Consider the following 15922-nt stretch of genomic DNA (forward strand, 5'->3'; position numbering starts at 1 on the left):
TATAGTTTTCTTACCTGTCAATTCGATAGCTTAAATCACCTGACTCCTGGAGCACGATCCCACTCGAGCCTTAGCGCACACCTAGGCACAAACATAGGTCAAAGTCAACACTGAACCCCAAGTCCGAATACCTAGCCTCGGGACCAATCCCGAGCCCCCGGGAAGCCCCAAATCCCCAAAACAAAGTGGCAGAAACAAGCCCTGAACCCTAGGTCAAAATCCCTCATCAAAACTCAAAAATTCCCCTCTGTGAACAGTGCAGCGCTACAGCGCTCTAAAGAGGGCGCTGTAGCGCTACAAGCAGAATGCACCCCCCAGAAACAGGGACTAGCGCTACAGCGCCCACTGACTAGCGCTGTAGCGCTAATTGCAGCCCAGAAAACCCAAAATCGCATTTCTGCGATTTCTTTCACCCAATCTCAAACCAAACTTCCCCAAATCTTTACCAAACTCAAAATCAAGCTTATGAACACTCTCCATTTATCCCAAGCATCCCAAATCCTCAAATCCCAAGATCATTTATCCCAAATCTCAAAATCTACCATGAACAACCCTAAACCAGAAATTCATGCAAACCACAAAGATAGAGTCTTAGAAATCATACCATTGCTGCAAATTTCTACCTTGATTAAACCCTAGGCCTCCTTAGCTTGCTCTCCCTCAAAGCTTGCCCAGAAATCCCCTAAGATTCCCATCAATCCAGCTTAGATACACAGCCCAAACCAGTCAAAACCCAAAACTGAAAACTCTAAAACTTACCTCAAACATTGATGTGTTCTTGCCAAATCTTCAAGTGTAACCTTAAGATTCTTGATGCTCAGCCTATCCTAGCTCCCCACTGAGCTTGACCTCAAGAAAAATGAAGAGAAGAGGTGCTAGAACCCCCAAACCGATCCCTTAGAAAACCCATCAGTTTTCTCTCTTTTCTTTCTTTCCTTTTTTCCTTTCTTTTTTTTTTGCCCCTTTTCTCTATTCTACAAAATCCACTAAGTGTATAAAGCCTCATTTATTCTATCTTCAAAAGCCAATTGACCAAAATGCCCTCCCTATAAATTCTAAATCCTTTTACCCAAGTAGGGCCATTTTAGTCATTTACCCAATTCCCGCTAATCCTCCAGTGTCTCTAATATTTTCCCGTTGCTTCCCAATACCTAATAAATCACCAAATAATTATCCCCCATCATCAAAATAAATCTCAATTTATTTCTCTGAATTCCTGTTCATACCCCCAGGCTCGCCCCGAGCCGGGTATAAATTCCCGCTAAGACTTTCCGCTAGCCTGCTCACTGGGATCGCCTCGAGTCACAAATCACTGATACACCCACATACCACTGTGGTCTCAACAATCATCACATATCAATGCAGTTATGCCCAACATGGCCAAAATTACAATTATGCCCTTCTAACACGATCCGGGCCTACATGCATACTAACATACATAGTCATGCATCTCAGATAAACAAATGGTCATATAACATGCTTTAAATCATAACCATGCATTTAAATCATTAAAATCACACATAAATCCCATCATGCCCTCTTGGCACGCTAATCAAGGCCCTCAAGCCTTATTAGCGGATTTGGGTCGTTACACAAGACCCTGTATGAATTAGTCTGGAGTTGGAAGGGCACGAGCCCAAAAAAATCTAGAAAATCCTTAAAAAGGGATTTTAGGGGCTGTAGAGCCCCTGCCTTTAATTTTATTGTTGGGTCGACCATCACCCAGGGTGTAGAAGCTCCATTCATTTGGAGGAGCAGCTCAGCACATCAGCGAGCCGGACAGTCTCAAGCTGTGCTGAGCAAGGATGTCAGAAATTTGTCCCATCAAAGTCACCGAGCTCCATTAATGCTCGGATTCAAAGAATTCCTCCCTAGAGGTAGGAATGGTAGCAGCTTGCGAGGTAGATGGATGGTTTGAAGGGTCCTCCATCAAGAAAAAGTAAAGTACACCAAGCTCGAAAGCAACGGTGACTTTAAACTTGGGATCAAGGGTGATAGGTTTGAGCTCGGGGTCTGGATCTGGATAAATTGTGACCCAAAGTTTCCTCCTTTTTCTTTCCTCGACCTCGTTGATATGGCATCAGAAATGGGCTCGAATATCTTCTTTCTCGCACCTCACTTTGTACTTGTGAACCAGCTGCTGGTTTCGAGTGAAGGGAGATTCTGGACTTGGAGTTGTTGGAGAGTAAGGGATTGCGAGCACTAAGCCCCACCATTTCTCAGAATTCTGCGACATCTAGCAAGAAAGAAAAGGGTGAGGGCCAGGCATACAAGAATTCAGAGTATGATTTTTGGTGATTCGAGCTCAAAGGCTCGAGATCACGGAGTAAGCTCGATCAAGACCGCGGTCTCGAAAGGACGGGTTGAATTCGAGGAAGAACCCCAAATTATTGTAAGGTTCGAGCTTCAAGCGTGTATTTGACGCGAGGGTAGGAAAGTGTGGGTTCATTTTAAGAATCCCAGATTTTTAGGGGAAAAGTTGACGGTTACTCAGAAAGGTGATAATTTTGGGAATCATGCAATTTAAAACCCTAATTCAGTACCCCATTTCTTGTTCTACACGATACATTTCCCGTAATATATTAAAAAAAACCCTACAATTGCATTTTTTGCACTAAATCTGGGTTTGAAACCCCTGATTTCAAAGATTTTTTTATCCAAAATTTATGTAGTATCAGCTAACCTACATTGCTAAGGCAACAAACTATTGAATATGTTCATAAGGAAAGGAAGTACGTAAAAATGCATGGAAAAAATAAAGAATAAGAAATAGAACTTACACACAGAAGCAGCTTGCGGGTATAGCAACATCGACGATTGAAGAAGCGATGTCAAAGAAGCTCTCACAGAGTCGAAGATGCCAGGGATATTTTGCCTCCTTGGTTTGGAAAACATGCAAGGACAGAACAGACTTTTTAATTTCTAGTTTTTCTTCTTTTTCTCTGAAAACTCAAGACGCGAAAATGAAATGAAGAAGACGATACGGGCATATTTATAGGCCCCAGGGAATGTCAAGGGTCAAAATGATTTGGACCATTGGCCGGATTTGGTATCTGATCAAACGGTCGAGTACAGACGTGGCGATGGCAGCATAAAGTTGGCAGGCGAATAGATGTGGGTATGGTGAAAAAGTACTTGAGTACTCTGATTGAGCAACCCGTGATTGACGCTTGTCCACACTCGAGTATATTAAGTGGCTCAGTTTTCGAAAGGGGTAGTTCAAAAGTTTCCTTCTCATAGGATTCAAACTGATACTTTTGAGGGGGCAAAATGTTACACCCAGATTTCGAGAATAAAAATCTTGATCTCGAAACTCAGGTTCATAAGGTGTAAGTTCAAAATAAGCACAGTCATCAGGTGATCCACAAGTCAGAGACAATTTCGTTGTAAGTGACAACCTCGTGAGCTCGAGCATTAGGTAGCCTCGAAGGCGCTCTAAGCTTATGAGTTAGGCTCGCAACTCACAGTAGCAATGGTTCAACACTTGTATAAACTTCTTGATTCATTTCCTGCCCTCAGACAAGATGGTTCAATCCCAAGAGCTGTAAGATCGAAGGGGATGGCTTCGTCAATGGTTACTTGTTGGGAGCATAGGCAAACCAAGACGATGAGCCCGTAATAGGAAAAAGGTCTCGAAGGCACATGGATCTAGTGTCTAAACTCGTTGGCTATGTGTGAATGTATTTATTGTTATAAATTGCCTATGTTTAAGGGGTCTAATGTAATTTGTTATTAAATCCCACATTTTATGGGATATTACTGCGTACGTAGTAACTAATGCATTTAATGGCACTGTTTTATTTGATTTATAGAATATCTTCCCGAAATATGTGGGAAGCAATTCAGAAAACCCCTCTATAAATAGAGTGGGAGAATTCATTTATAGAGGACCGAAATATTGAAATTTGGAGAGAAAACTCTGGACAATTGCTTCCTAAAAGCTTCCAGGGAATTCCAAAGAGTTAATAATATAGACTCGTGGACTAGGCAGACTTTAACTACTGAACCACGTAAAAATCATGTCTGCATTTTTATTTCCTCTGGTATATTTTTGTTTAATTTCTCTTCTTCTTTAAGTTGACGAAAAACGGCGTCAACACTTTACTCTATCTCTTATTGGTTGTTTAGGAATCTGTTTTGTGCTTAAAATACCATTTTTTTTTCTTTTTTGTATTATTTTGAATCATTGTTTCCTGATTTAAAATTGACCTAATCTATGATTTTATTAACTATTATAGACTTTTTTAAATACATTTATGATTGAACAAATTAACTACAATTGATTGTGTAGTTTCAAGGGCCATAGTAATATAGAGTTTGTTTGGACTTAATCAATTTGAAATTGAGATTTATCTTTTATTTGCTTCTATCAGGTCTATGTTTGAGTCTTGCTTATTTGTAGTTGACTTATTTATATATATATATATATTTATGATATGGATCATTATGTTACTTTGAATTTTTTTTCGCCTGTGATATTGAAGAATGATCATACTTATTTTATGTTGGTGACTATGGGAGTTGATGTGCTCATGTATTTGTTTTTAATATATGCTGGTATATCGAGTGTCATAAATGTCCATAATAATAAGTCATGTATTTTCTGAAATCCTTATGATGATTAAATTGGGGATATTTATTACGTTGAAGTTAATTATAGTCATTCCCATTATCGCTAACCTGAACCTCACCTCTCAAAGCCATCATTGACATTCTCAAAGTTCAATTAGAGAAAAGGAGGCTCTTGAGCAATAATTCCACAAGTGAAGAATAAGAAGAATATCAAGAAGAATGTAGTTAGAGAAAAGAGAATTGTATATAATTGTTGATATTTTATTTTATGAAATGTAATTAGTTTAACATTCATCATTAATAAGCAATGAATATTTTATAATATATGTTTGTTTATTTTGTTATTTATGTTAGACAATTTATTTGAGTAACAATGTTAAATATTTTTAAAATTAATTAATTTCATTTATTATTCATATTAAATTTAAATTTAAATTACCTACACAAAAATAGTAATTTTACTCACAAATAAATAAATATAAGTAAAAATAGGTATACCACATGGACCAATAATTTAGTGCCACATATCCAATAAAAATGTGACCAGTAACCCATCATTAAGTTCCAATTGGTCCAATAAAAGTGTGCCACATGTTTCCCTAAAACTTGCCACATCAGCTGCAACATTAGATGCCATGTCAGACAACTCCAAGTCATTTATGCGGGGTCCACGTGAGTTTTACCTACTAATATGTCAACCGTAGGCAATGCTACCTTTCTCGACTAACTATTACCTACCAATACATTATCTTTACCCACAATTAATATTGGTAGGTAAATGTCGAATTTCTTGTAGTGTATGGAATTAAAATAAAGATTTGGGAGTTACTTGGTTGTTCGAAACGTTCAAAATTGGATAAAACCGAAGTTGGAAAAAAGGCTGTCAACCTCTCTAGCCGCAGCCACAGAGCATTTCAGCCACCCAATTTTCCAAACTTTTCTAAAACGTTACAAACTCTTTCTCACTTGATTTTGTAACTTCCATACACATTATGGGAGTTAAAATCACATCTCCAACAACCATATCACTTATGGCTTTGTGAAATTCAAACTCAAAAATGTGTAATATATAATCTACACATTATTGGGTAATATTTGGGAATTACAAATTTGTAACTGATTTTGTAACCCCAAATATGTTACACATTTGGATATTAACACTATCCAAAAAAATGTAACTCTCATACATATTATGTTACAATATGTGACACACTTTGTCACTTATTTAATCTAAACATTATATTATAAATAATATGACATTCCCCCACTAGATTAAATAGTTCACTATTGTTGATGGTGAGAACTCGTCAACGATGTTAGGTCGGAAAACACAAAGTTTAGTAAGATAATAACTAAATGAGAATTTAGAATAGACTTGAGGAAGGATAGATTCAGATCAACAATGGAGTAAAAACATGTATATTGTTTAATAACCTCTGTATACAATGAATTTTCCAACCCCCTTCAATGATGAAGTGAGGCCCTATTTATAGGTGAGCTCTAATGGCTCTTGGTACATTGTGGTCCCAAAGAGACAAGGAGATGCTTATTCAGGCTGTAGGTGGTAGTGGTGTTGGAGGAGTGGTGGTCGGCTCCAGTATATGTCAGGGGTCTGCAAAAGTACTCCTGCCTTTGTACCATGTCGTACCTTCACCACTTGTTGGGTACGGATGTCAGAGTCGCGCCTATATCCTCCTCAAGGTCATACATCCCGTACTCGTGGGCATGCCTTGTAGTTGACGGTTTGTTTTCCTATTTCAAAGATACACCTTTTCATCAGGCTGTCTTACATTTGGTTAAGTGTTGTAGAGCTTATGGGTTTTCATGGAAGATATGGCAAGGCAAGGCGCCTTTCGTGGGTCTTTATCCCGGAAAGATGTGGCGTCTCACATGGACCCTTGAGCACAAGGCATGGCGTCTTGCGGGCCTATGGCGAGGCGAGGTGGTGTCTGCGGGAACTGGTGAGAGGCGCTACTGCGCAGTCGAGGTGGGCTCTGCGAGACCTGGCGTGGGGTGCTGTTGTGGGCCAAGGTGGTGGTTTCGCAGGACCTGGCGCGGGGCGCTGCTATGGGTTGAGGTGGTGGGTCCATGGGACTTGGTACGAGGCACTGCTACGCGACCAAGGTGGTGGGTCTGTGGGACCTAGGGCGAGGAACTGCTACGCGGCCAAGGTGGTGGGTGCGCGAAACTTGGCCCGAGGTGCAGCTGCGCGGCCGAGGTGGTGGGTCCGCAGGACCTAGCGTAAGGCACTACTGCGCGACTGATGTGGTGGGTTCATAGGACCTGGCATGGGGCACTGCTGCGTGGCCGAGGTGGTGGGTCTGCGAAACGTAGCGCAAGGCGCTGCTGCACGATCGAGGTGGTGGGTCTGCGAGACCTGGCGTGAGGCGCTGCTGCGTGGCCAAGGTGGTGGGTCCGCGAGACCTAGCGCGAGGCGCTGCTGCGCTGCTGAGGTGGTGGGTCCGCGGGACCTGGCGCGAGGCGCTGCTGCGCGGCCGAGGTGGGGTTCACGGGACTTGGCGCGAGGTGCTAGGGTTGGTGGCACCTAGGCGCGAGGGTTTCTAGTCTTCAGCGAGGTGGAGGCCTCGTGAGTCGCATGGGATCATGACTCCTAAGAGCTTGGCACTCAGTTCTCCAACCACGCAAGGGTCTCACGAGGCACATGGACGCCCGACACATGGGCGCGAGGCGGGGGCCTCACAAGGCCCAAGGGTGCGAGACACACAAGGGTGTCATGAGCCTTCGAATCTTCAGCAAGGCAGAGACCTGCGGGGCACTTGGGAGTGTTGGCTAGAACGTGGTCTCGTGAGACCTATAGGCCCGAGCCCGATAGCATGACTAAGTAACCATTAGCCACCTATTTCAACCAGGGATTAGAGATTTTTTCCTTGGTGGATTTTTGGCATCCACACTTGCCCCCCAGTCTATGAGGAGGTCTTTAAGCGTCCTTGTAGACTTATTATGATGTTATACTTATTTTTCAAGAGTGTGATACTTGCATTATTCTTGGAGGCATATAAAGCAGCGAAGGATGTCATTCAGTACTATTGGGTGATGAGGACCTTGCTAGGCGAGATAGTCTCGCACAACGAGATCCTCTCACATGGTGAGGCTGGACTCCTTTTCTTCGTGCTTCATCTGTTTACATTTTGAGGCCTTCATTGACCTTACTTCCAAGGATAAGGCTTATACGAGGCTTAGGGGCACATTAAACATTTAGACAATAGTGTTTGGAAGCACTAGGCTATAGTTGGTTTCTCTATGCGAGGGCCCTCTCGTTGTGTGAGGCCTCTTAACCTTCTTTTGTGTTTCTGTGACTTCATTCTTCATTTATGTCTGAAGGTGGAATTTATATAGATTTCCAATGAACGAATGGAGCCCGATTGAGCTATAAAGTCGAGGGTAGTCTTTCCGAGGGAGGGTGCCCTTGCTATGCGAGATCCTCTTACAAGGTGTGAGGTATCTCGTCGTCTTGTTTTCCTTAGTCTGACAAGCCATTCTCTCTCTCTTTTTTGTGTGAGGGACTTTCGCAAGTCCTCATGGTCAATAGCTTCGTTTTGAAAGGGTTCCCTTTGGGACCCCTCTACTGCATGTGATTCGTGTATGTTGGTGCACCTTGATTACTCGTAAGGATATGTTGACCCTTTGGGTTCTCGCTATCCTTTTATAAATTTTTGCACGCACGTTTTATTTTGTGCGAGAAGCGTCCTTCTCATCATTATGCATAGTACTATTTTTGCAAGCGTCTTCTTCGAGACCCTTTTTGCAAGCGTCTTCTTCGAGACCCTTTTTGCAAGTGTCTTCTGTGAGTCCCTTTTTCGCAAGCGTCTTCTTTGAGACCATTTTTGCAAGCATATTCTTTGAGACCCTTTTCATAAGCATATTCTTTGACACTCTTTTTTGGATTTTGAGGTGATCTTTCCTCGAGTTGGGACCCTTGTAGGGAGATGGTCCTTGTAAAATATTACGAACACCTATTTTCAAGGCCCTTTTTCCCTTGGTAAGGCGACTCAGTCGATCTAGACTTGGGGATCTCTTTGGGTTCCCTTTTCTTCTTCTGTAACGTGGCCCCTTCACAAGATGGGTTTGTCCGTGATGAGGTCACTTTTGAGGGACCTTTTGACTTTTTTAGATTCTATAAGGGTAGCTAGTCCTTATCGATTCAAATGTTGTCTCATAAGGTTTACTGCTCTCACATATATGTATTATAAATACTTATATATATATGTATGTATGTCTCAAGGCTAGATGCCTGTTTCTCACTTGGTCAAGCACCTATTGGGGCTCGTGAGGCTAGGTGCTTGCTTTTCTCATGGCTAAGTGCCTGTGGAGGTTCGCAAGGTTGGACACCTAATTTGCGCAAGGCGAGATGCCTGTTGAGGCTTACGAGGCTAGGCACCTATTTTGCTAATGGCTAGGTGCATGTTGAGGTCGGGTCCAATACCTTGTAAGTGGTTTGTCGAATATTTCTTGCCAAGTACCTTGTTTTTCGTTCTCTCCGATATGCTTTAACGATTCCAAATCTCTGGAATCAGCTAGGTGACTCATTTGGATCTTTATGGGGGCCGATTGCGATGATTTGATGAATCCTACTAGCTTATTCTTTGAAGCCTTTTTGTAGTTGTCTTCCAATTTTCAACTTGATCAATGACTCCCCTATCACGACGTTCTCTTCTACACGGAATCTTCAGACGTATTGGTAGAAGGGTGATCGGAGGAAGATTCACTTTCCTCAACATGCAAGTTCTTATGGCCCTCTTTCACACGTATATGCTTTTGTGCTCTTTCAAAGAAGTCATCTAAGTTTGTAACCTCTCACTTGAGCATGTTACCCCATAACCTTCTTCCTGGACGAACTCCGGCTGTAATAGCCATCTTGAGCTCCTCTCTAGTTGAACTTCCCAACTTTGTTGCTTCCATATTGAACCTATGGATATAGATCCTTAGACTTTCATTCTCGCCTTGTTTTATGTTAGCAAGGCTAGTAATTGGCATAACATAATCACAAACTGCACGGTGTTGCTGAAGAAATTCGCCAGAGAATTGCTGCCACGACTTGATGGTTCCTGGCCTTAACCTCTTGAACCACTTGTACACAACTCCTCTAAGTGTAACAACAAAGCAATGACACTTTGCTCTATTGTTGACCCCCCTTAACCTCATCAAGTTATTGAAGGAGTCTAAGTGATACTTTGGATCCGTAGTGCCCTCATACAGAGCCATGTGAGGCTCTTTGAAGCTAGTGGGGAGTTGCTCAACTAGGATCTCCCTTGTGAAGGGAAAATCATGGTCAAATTCTTTGCCATCTCTGTGCCCCCTAGGTGCAGTGATAATCTTGCCTTGAGGGCTTTCCATTTCGGTGTCTAGTTCCTTCTTCTGCTTGCTTAAGGAATCTTGTGGGTTCTCAGACTGAACCCTTGCTTTGGTTATGTCCCTCGGGGGAGTCGCGGGGGGGTGTGGTTCTTACCCTAGACCCTCTCTCATTAAATTTCCCCCTCAAGTCAGGTGAGGCTTTTGTGGGGGTAATCTTGGGTCTGCACCTCCCGTAGGTGGGGTTCGCGCCAGGTTTCACCACTAGTGTATAATATTCCTCGCGTTCTGGGTGAGGGGCATAACAAGTGGAGAGTTGTGTTTTTTCACCATCCACGGGTATGGTGGTTTCTCCTCGTGCATGCTTTTCTCTCCTATGCTGAGGAAGGGGTATGCTCGACCTTCCTTCCAGCAGGTCATTTAACAAATCCTTCATGTTCTTTATTGCGGCTTCTAGCCTTCTATTTTTTATGTGCAATCTGCGTATCTCATCCTCGTAAAAATGAGTTCTGGAGCTGGGACCCACAGAGTGCATCCGAAAACTATTGTCAGGCCTGTGCAAAGAGGGGCATGGGTCCCGCTGGCCAAAGCGTGGTACAATCAGTGGTTGAGGAGGAGGGTGCATACCTAGGCCATACACACAGGTGGTAGATGGTTCACGATGACCTCCCCTAGGTTGGACTGCCAAGAGTGTTGCCTCCTTCTCCTCTCTAGGGGTTGAATGTTCTGCCGGCATGTCTCCATTCTCAGGTGGTGGAGGGTCTCTTCTGGAGGCTTTCGGTTGGCCTCCGTCAAGGTGGATCTCAGCATTCTGAGATCCTCGTAGGCGTTTTGACCACCTTGGCATTTTTTCTTGTCAAAATTGATGGAAGAACAATGGTTTGATAGTCGTCCTTCCCACAGACGGTGCAAAACCATTGACGGTGAGAACTTGTCAACGATGTTAGGTCGGAAAACACAAAGTTTAGTAAGATAATAACTAAATGAGAATTTAGAATATACTTGAGGAAGGATAGATGCAGATCAACAATGGAGTAAAAACATGTATATTGTTTAATAACCTCTATATACATTGAATTTTCCAACCCCCTTCAATGATGAAGTGCGGCCCTATTTATAGGTGAGCTCTAATGGCTCTTGGTACATTGTGGTCCCAAAGAGACAAGGAGCTGCCTATTCAGGCTCTAGGTGGTAGTGGTGTTGGAGGAGTGGTGGTCGGCTCCAGTATATGTCAGGGGTCTGTAAAAGTACTCCTGCCTTTGTACCGTGTCGTACCTCCACCACTTGTTGGGTACGGATGTCAGAGTTGCGCCTATATCCTCCTCAAGGTCATACATCCCGTACTCGTGGGCATGCCTTGTAGTTGATGGTTTATTTTCCTATTTCAAAGATACACCTTTTCATCAGGCTGTCTTACATTTGGTTAAGTGTTGTAGAGCTTATGGGTTTTCATGGAAGATATGGCAAAGCAAGGCGCCTTTCGTGGGTCTTTATCCCGGAAAGATGTGGCGTCTCACATGGACCCTTGAGCACAAGGCATGGCGTCTCGTGTTACAAGGCTTGCGGGCCTATGGCGAGGCGAGGTGGTGTCTGCGGGAACTGGTGAGAGGCGCTACTGCGCGGTCGAGGTGGGGTCCGTAGGACCTGGCGCGGGGTACTGTTGTGCGGCCGAGGTGGTGGGTCCGCGGAATCTGGTGTGAGGCACTGCTGCGCGACCGAGGTAGTGGGTCCGCAGGACCTGGTGTGAGGCACTGCTGCGTGGCCAAGGTGGTGGGTCCGCGAGACCTGGTGCGAGGCGCTACTACGCGATAGAGGTGGTGCGTCCACGGGACCTGGTGCGAGGCGCTGCTGTGCGGTCGAGGTGGTGGGTCCGAGGGATCTGACCCAGGGTGCTGCTGCGCGGCCGAGGTGGTGGGTCCGCGGGACCTGACACAAGGCGCTGCTGCGCGGCTAAGGTGGTGGGTCTGCGGGACCTAGCGCGAGGTACTGCTGCACGGCCGAGGTGGTGGGTCTGCGGGACCTTTCACGAGGCGCTGCTGCGCGGCCAAGGTGGTGGGTCCGTGGGACCTGGCGCAAGGTACTACTGCGCAGCCGAGGTGGTGGGTCCGCGGGACCTGGCGGGAGGTGCTGCTGCACGGTCGAGGTGGTGGGTCTGTTGGACCTGGCGTGAGGCGCTGCTACGCAGCCGTGGTGGTGGGTCCGCTGGACTTGGCACGAGGCGCTGCTACGCGGTCGAGGTGGTGGTTCCGCGGGACCTGGCACGAGACGCTGCTGCACGGCTGAGGTGGTGGGTCTGCGGGACCTGGCGCGAGGCACTGCTGCGCGGCCGAGGTGGTGGGTCTGCAGGACCTGGCACGAGGCGCTGCTACGCAGCCGAGGTGGTGGGTTCGCGGGACCTTGCACGAGGCACTACTACGTAGCCGAGGTGGTGGGTCCACAGGTCCTGGCGGGAAGTGCTGCTGCGTGGTCGAGGTGGTGGGTCTACTGGAGCTGGCGCTAGGCGCTGCTACGCAGCCGTGGTGTTGGGTTAGCGGGACCTGGCACGAGGCGCTGCTGCGCGGCCGAGGTGGTGGGTCTCCGGGACTTGGCACGAGGCGTTGCTGCGCGGCCGAGGTGGGAGCCGTGGTGCTAGGTTTGGTGGCACCCCTGCGAGAGGGGTTCTGGTCTTTAGCGAGGTGGAGGCCTCGTGAGCCGCATGGGAGCATGACTCCTAAGAGCTTGGCCCTTGGATCTCCAACCACGCAAGGGTCTCGTGAGGCACATGGACGCCCGACACATGGGCGCGAGGCGAAGGCCTCACAAGTCCCAGGGGCGCGAGACACACAAGGGTGTCGTGAGCCTTTGAATCTTCAGCAAGGCAGAGACCTACGGGGCACTTGGTAGTGTTGGCCAGAACGTGGTCTCGTGAGACTTATAGGCCCAAGCCCGATAGCATGACTAAGTGACCATTAGCCACGTATTTCAACCAGGGATCCACAACTATTGTAACACTTATTTAACAATCAACATTAAATTTAAAATATAATACCCCCCCCCCCCCCCCCCAACTTGATTAAACAATAACTCTCTCATAAAGAAGTCATTACATTAATGCATAAAGTAAAGTGTTCTTCAACTTGAACTTTACTATAGTGTAATTATCACAAAGTTTGTTGAAAATTTGGTTGCATTAGGCATTGAACCAACTTTCCATAATAACAAACCGGTGATAACACACACATATTTGCTATGTTCACTTGAGACCTCTTTGTCTCGCTTTGCACTGTTAATGGCCATGTGCACTTTCCATTCATGGACGTTCTTGAGAATTCTCCCAATTCTAATGAGAGGCGGTACCACCCCTAGGTCCATATAGCTAGAATTCTTACAGTATTTTGTTAACATAAAATACTTGTCTTCTCAATACTGAGTTCTATTAAAAAACCCTATTGGTTTTAACCCTCAAATTGGTAACTCACAAGTACTCATATCTCATATGGGACTATTTTGAGTACAACTAATATTCACTTGAATGACTTGTTATTACCTATTGAGCCTAATACTAGTTAAGTAACTAGTATTAAGATAGGTTACCATTAATCTTGAATCTCTATAGGGAGTTTATGTCCCATCCCTCGAGATGAGGTAGCCACTAAATCTCTCGTTAGTGGCTTAGTGAAAGGGTCCTCCAAGTTTTCACTTGTTCTCACATATGATATGGAGATGACTCATCTTTGAATCAATTCTCTTACATATCCATGTCTTAGACTAATGTGTCTAGACTTCCCATTATACACTCCGCTATATGCTCTAGCCAATGTTGCTTGGCTTTCACAATGTATCAATTAGTGGATACATTCTCTTTGATTAGGGGTATCTCCATCAAAATATCCCTTAACCATTTGGCTTGCCAGTAGCAGCTAGAGCTATGATGTAACGACCCAAATTCGCTAATAAGGCTTAAGGGCCTTGATTAGTGTGCCTGGAGGGCATAATGGGATTTTGTGTGTGACTTTAATGAGTTAAATGCATGATTATGATTTAATGCATGTTATATGACTATTTGACTATTTGAGATGCATGACTATGTGTATTAGTATGCATGTAAACCTGATTGTCTTAGAAAGAGCATAATTGTAATTTGGCCATTTTCGGCATGACTGCGTTGATATCTGTGATATGTGACTCGAGACGATCCTAGAATGAGCGGGTTAGCGGAAAAGTCAAAGCGGGAATTTATACTGGCTTGGGTTAAGCCTGGGGAGTTTAAATGGGAATTTGGAAAATATATTGAGGTTAATCTTGATGATGAGGAATGTATATTTAGTGATTAATCAGGTATTGGGTAGTAAGCGGTAAATTATTAGAGACACTCGAGGAATTAGTGGGAATTGGGTAAAATGACTAACATGGCCCTACATGGACAAAAAGGTTTAGAATTAATAGGGAGGGAATTTTGTTCTTTAGGCTTTTTAGAGATAAGTTAAAGGAAGCTTTATACTTAGTGGAATTGGTAGAAAAGAGTGATAAGGCTGTAGAAAAGAAAGAAAGAAGGAAGAAAAGGAAAAGAGAGAAAAACAGAGGGGTTTTGTTTCAAAGGAATGGTTTGTGGTTCTCCCACCATTTCCCTTCATTTTTCTTGGAGCTAAGCTTAGTGGTGAGCTAGGGTAAGCTAGGAATCAAGGATCCAAAGCTAAACTTGAAGATTGGCAAGAGATTAGCAAGAACACATCAAACATTGAGGTAAGTTTTAGAAATTTCAGTTTTAGGGTTTGACTGGTTTGAGCTGTGTATTTAAGCTAAATAGATGGGGATTTTTGGGGAAATCAGGCCAAGGTTGAGAAGGAGCAAGCTAAGGAGGTCTAGGGTTCAACTCAAGGTCGAATTTCCATCCACGGTATGATTTCTAAGTCCTTAAACTTTGATGTTTGATTGAATTTCTGGGTTTAGGGTTCATTATGGTAGATCTTGAGTTTTGGGTTGCTTGAGCTTGGGCTATGAGTTCTTGGGATGCTTGGGATGAGTGTGAGGTGTTGATAAGTTTTTTTTTGGGTTTGGGAAAGATTTGGACAAGTTTGGGGTTGAAATGGTTCAAAGAAATCGCAGAAAACGATTTTGGGTGTTGCCAGTCTGCAACTAGCGCTACAGCGCTAGTCTTTGGGCGCTGTAGCGCTAGGCCCTGTTTCTGGGGATGTGTGGTTCTGCTTGTAGCGCAATAGCGCCCTCTTAAGAGCGCTGTAGCACTGCACTATTCACAGAAAGGGGTTTTTGGGCTTTTGTTGAGGGATTTTGACCTAGGGTTCGGGGCTCGATTCCACCACCTTGTTTTGTGGATCTAGGACTTCCCGGGGGCTCGGGATTGGTCCCGAGGCTAGGTTTTGGACTTGAGGTTTGGTAATGACTTTGACTTATGGATTTTGCTTAGGTGAGCGCTAGGGCTCGTGTAGGATCGTGCTCGAGGAGTCTGGTGATCAAAGCTATCGAATTGAAAGGTAAGAAAACCGTAACACCCGAGAACAGGGCATGGGCCCACAGTGTTATTGCAGGGCATGGCCCTAGATTGTATTACGTGCGAATGTATAACCTTAAATGAATTATTATATGTTTGAATGATTATTTCGAAATGTACTATATGTGTGATTATAATGAAATGAACGGCTAAGGCCGAGAGCGGCGAAGGCCGAGAACGGCCTTGGGGCCGAAAGTAACACTTAGCACATGGAGTGCTTATAGCCAGGGTGGGACCCAATGGATACATAAGTTATCCTTACGGTAAGGACCGAGACCCCAGGATTTGGTAAGGCCTCTAGGGCGGCATGGCCGTGCTTGTTTAGTCTGATGGTTTTCCTATTTATCAGTGGATTATATGTCAGCTATATTCTATGCATATGTTATATACTGTATGAGTTTTCTTGCTGGGCTTCGGCTCACGGGTGCTCTGTGTGGCAGGTAAAAGCAAAGATTCAATCAACCGGCCATGAGTATGGAGAGCGTGGGGGCGGCGCGTACATGTTCGGCCTGCCCGACTGCTTTGGTTGGGGGCACTTTGTATATGGTTGTA

The sequence above is a fragment of the Humulus lupulus genome, chromosome X, assembly GCF_963169125.1.
Source record: "Humulus lupulus chromosome X, drHumLupu1.1, whole genome shotgun sequence".
Taxonomy (NCBI): domain Eukaryota; kingdom Viridiplantae; phylum Streptophyta; class Magnoliopsida; order Rosales; family Cannabaceae; genus Humulus; species Humulus lupulus.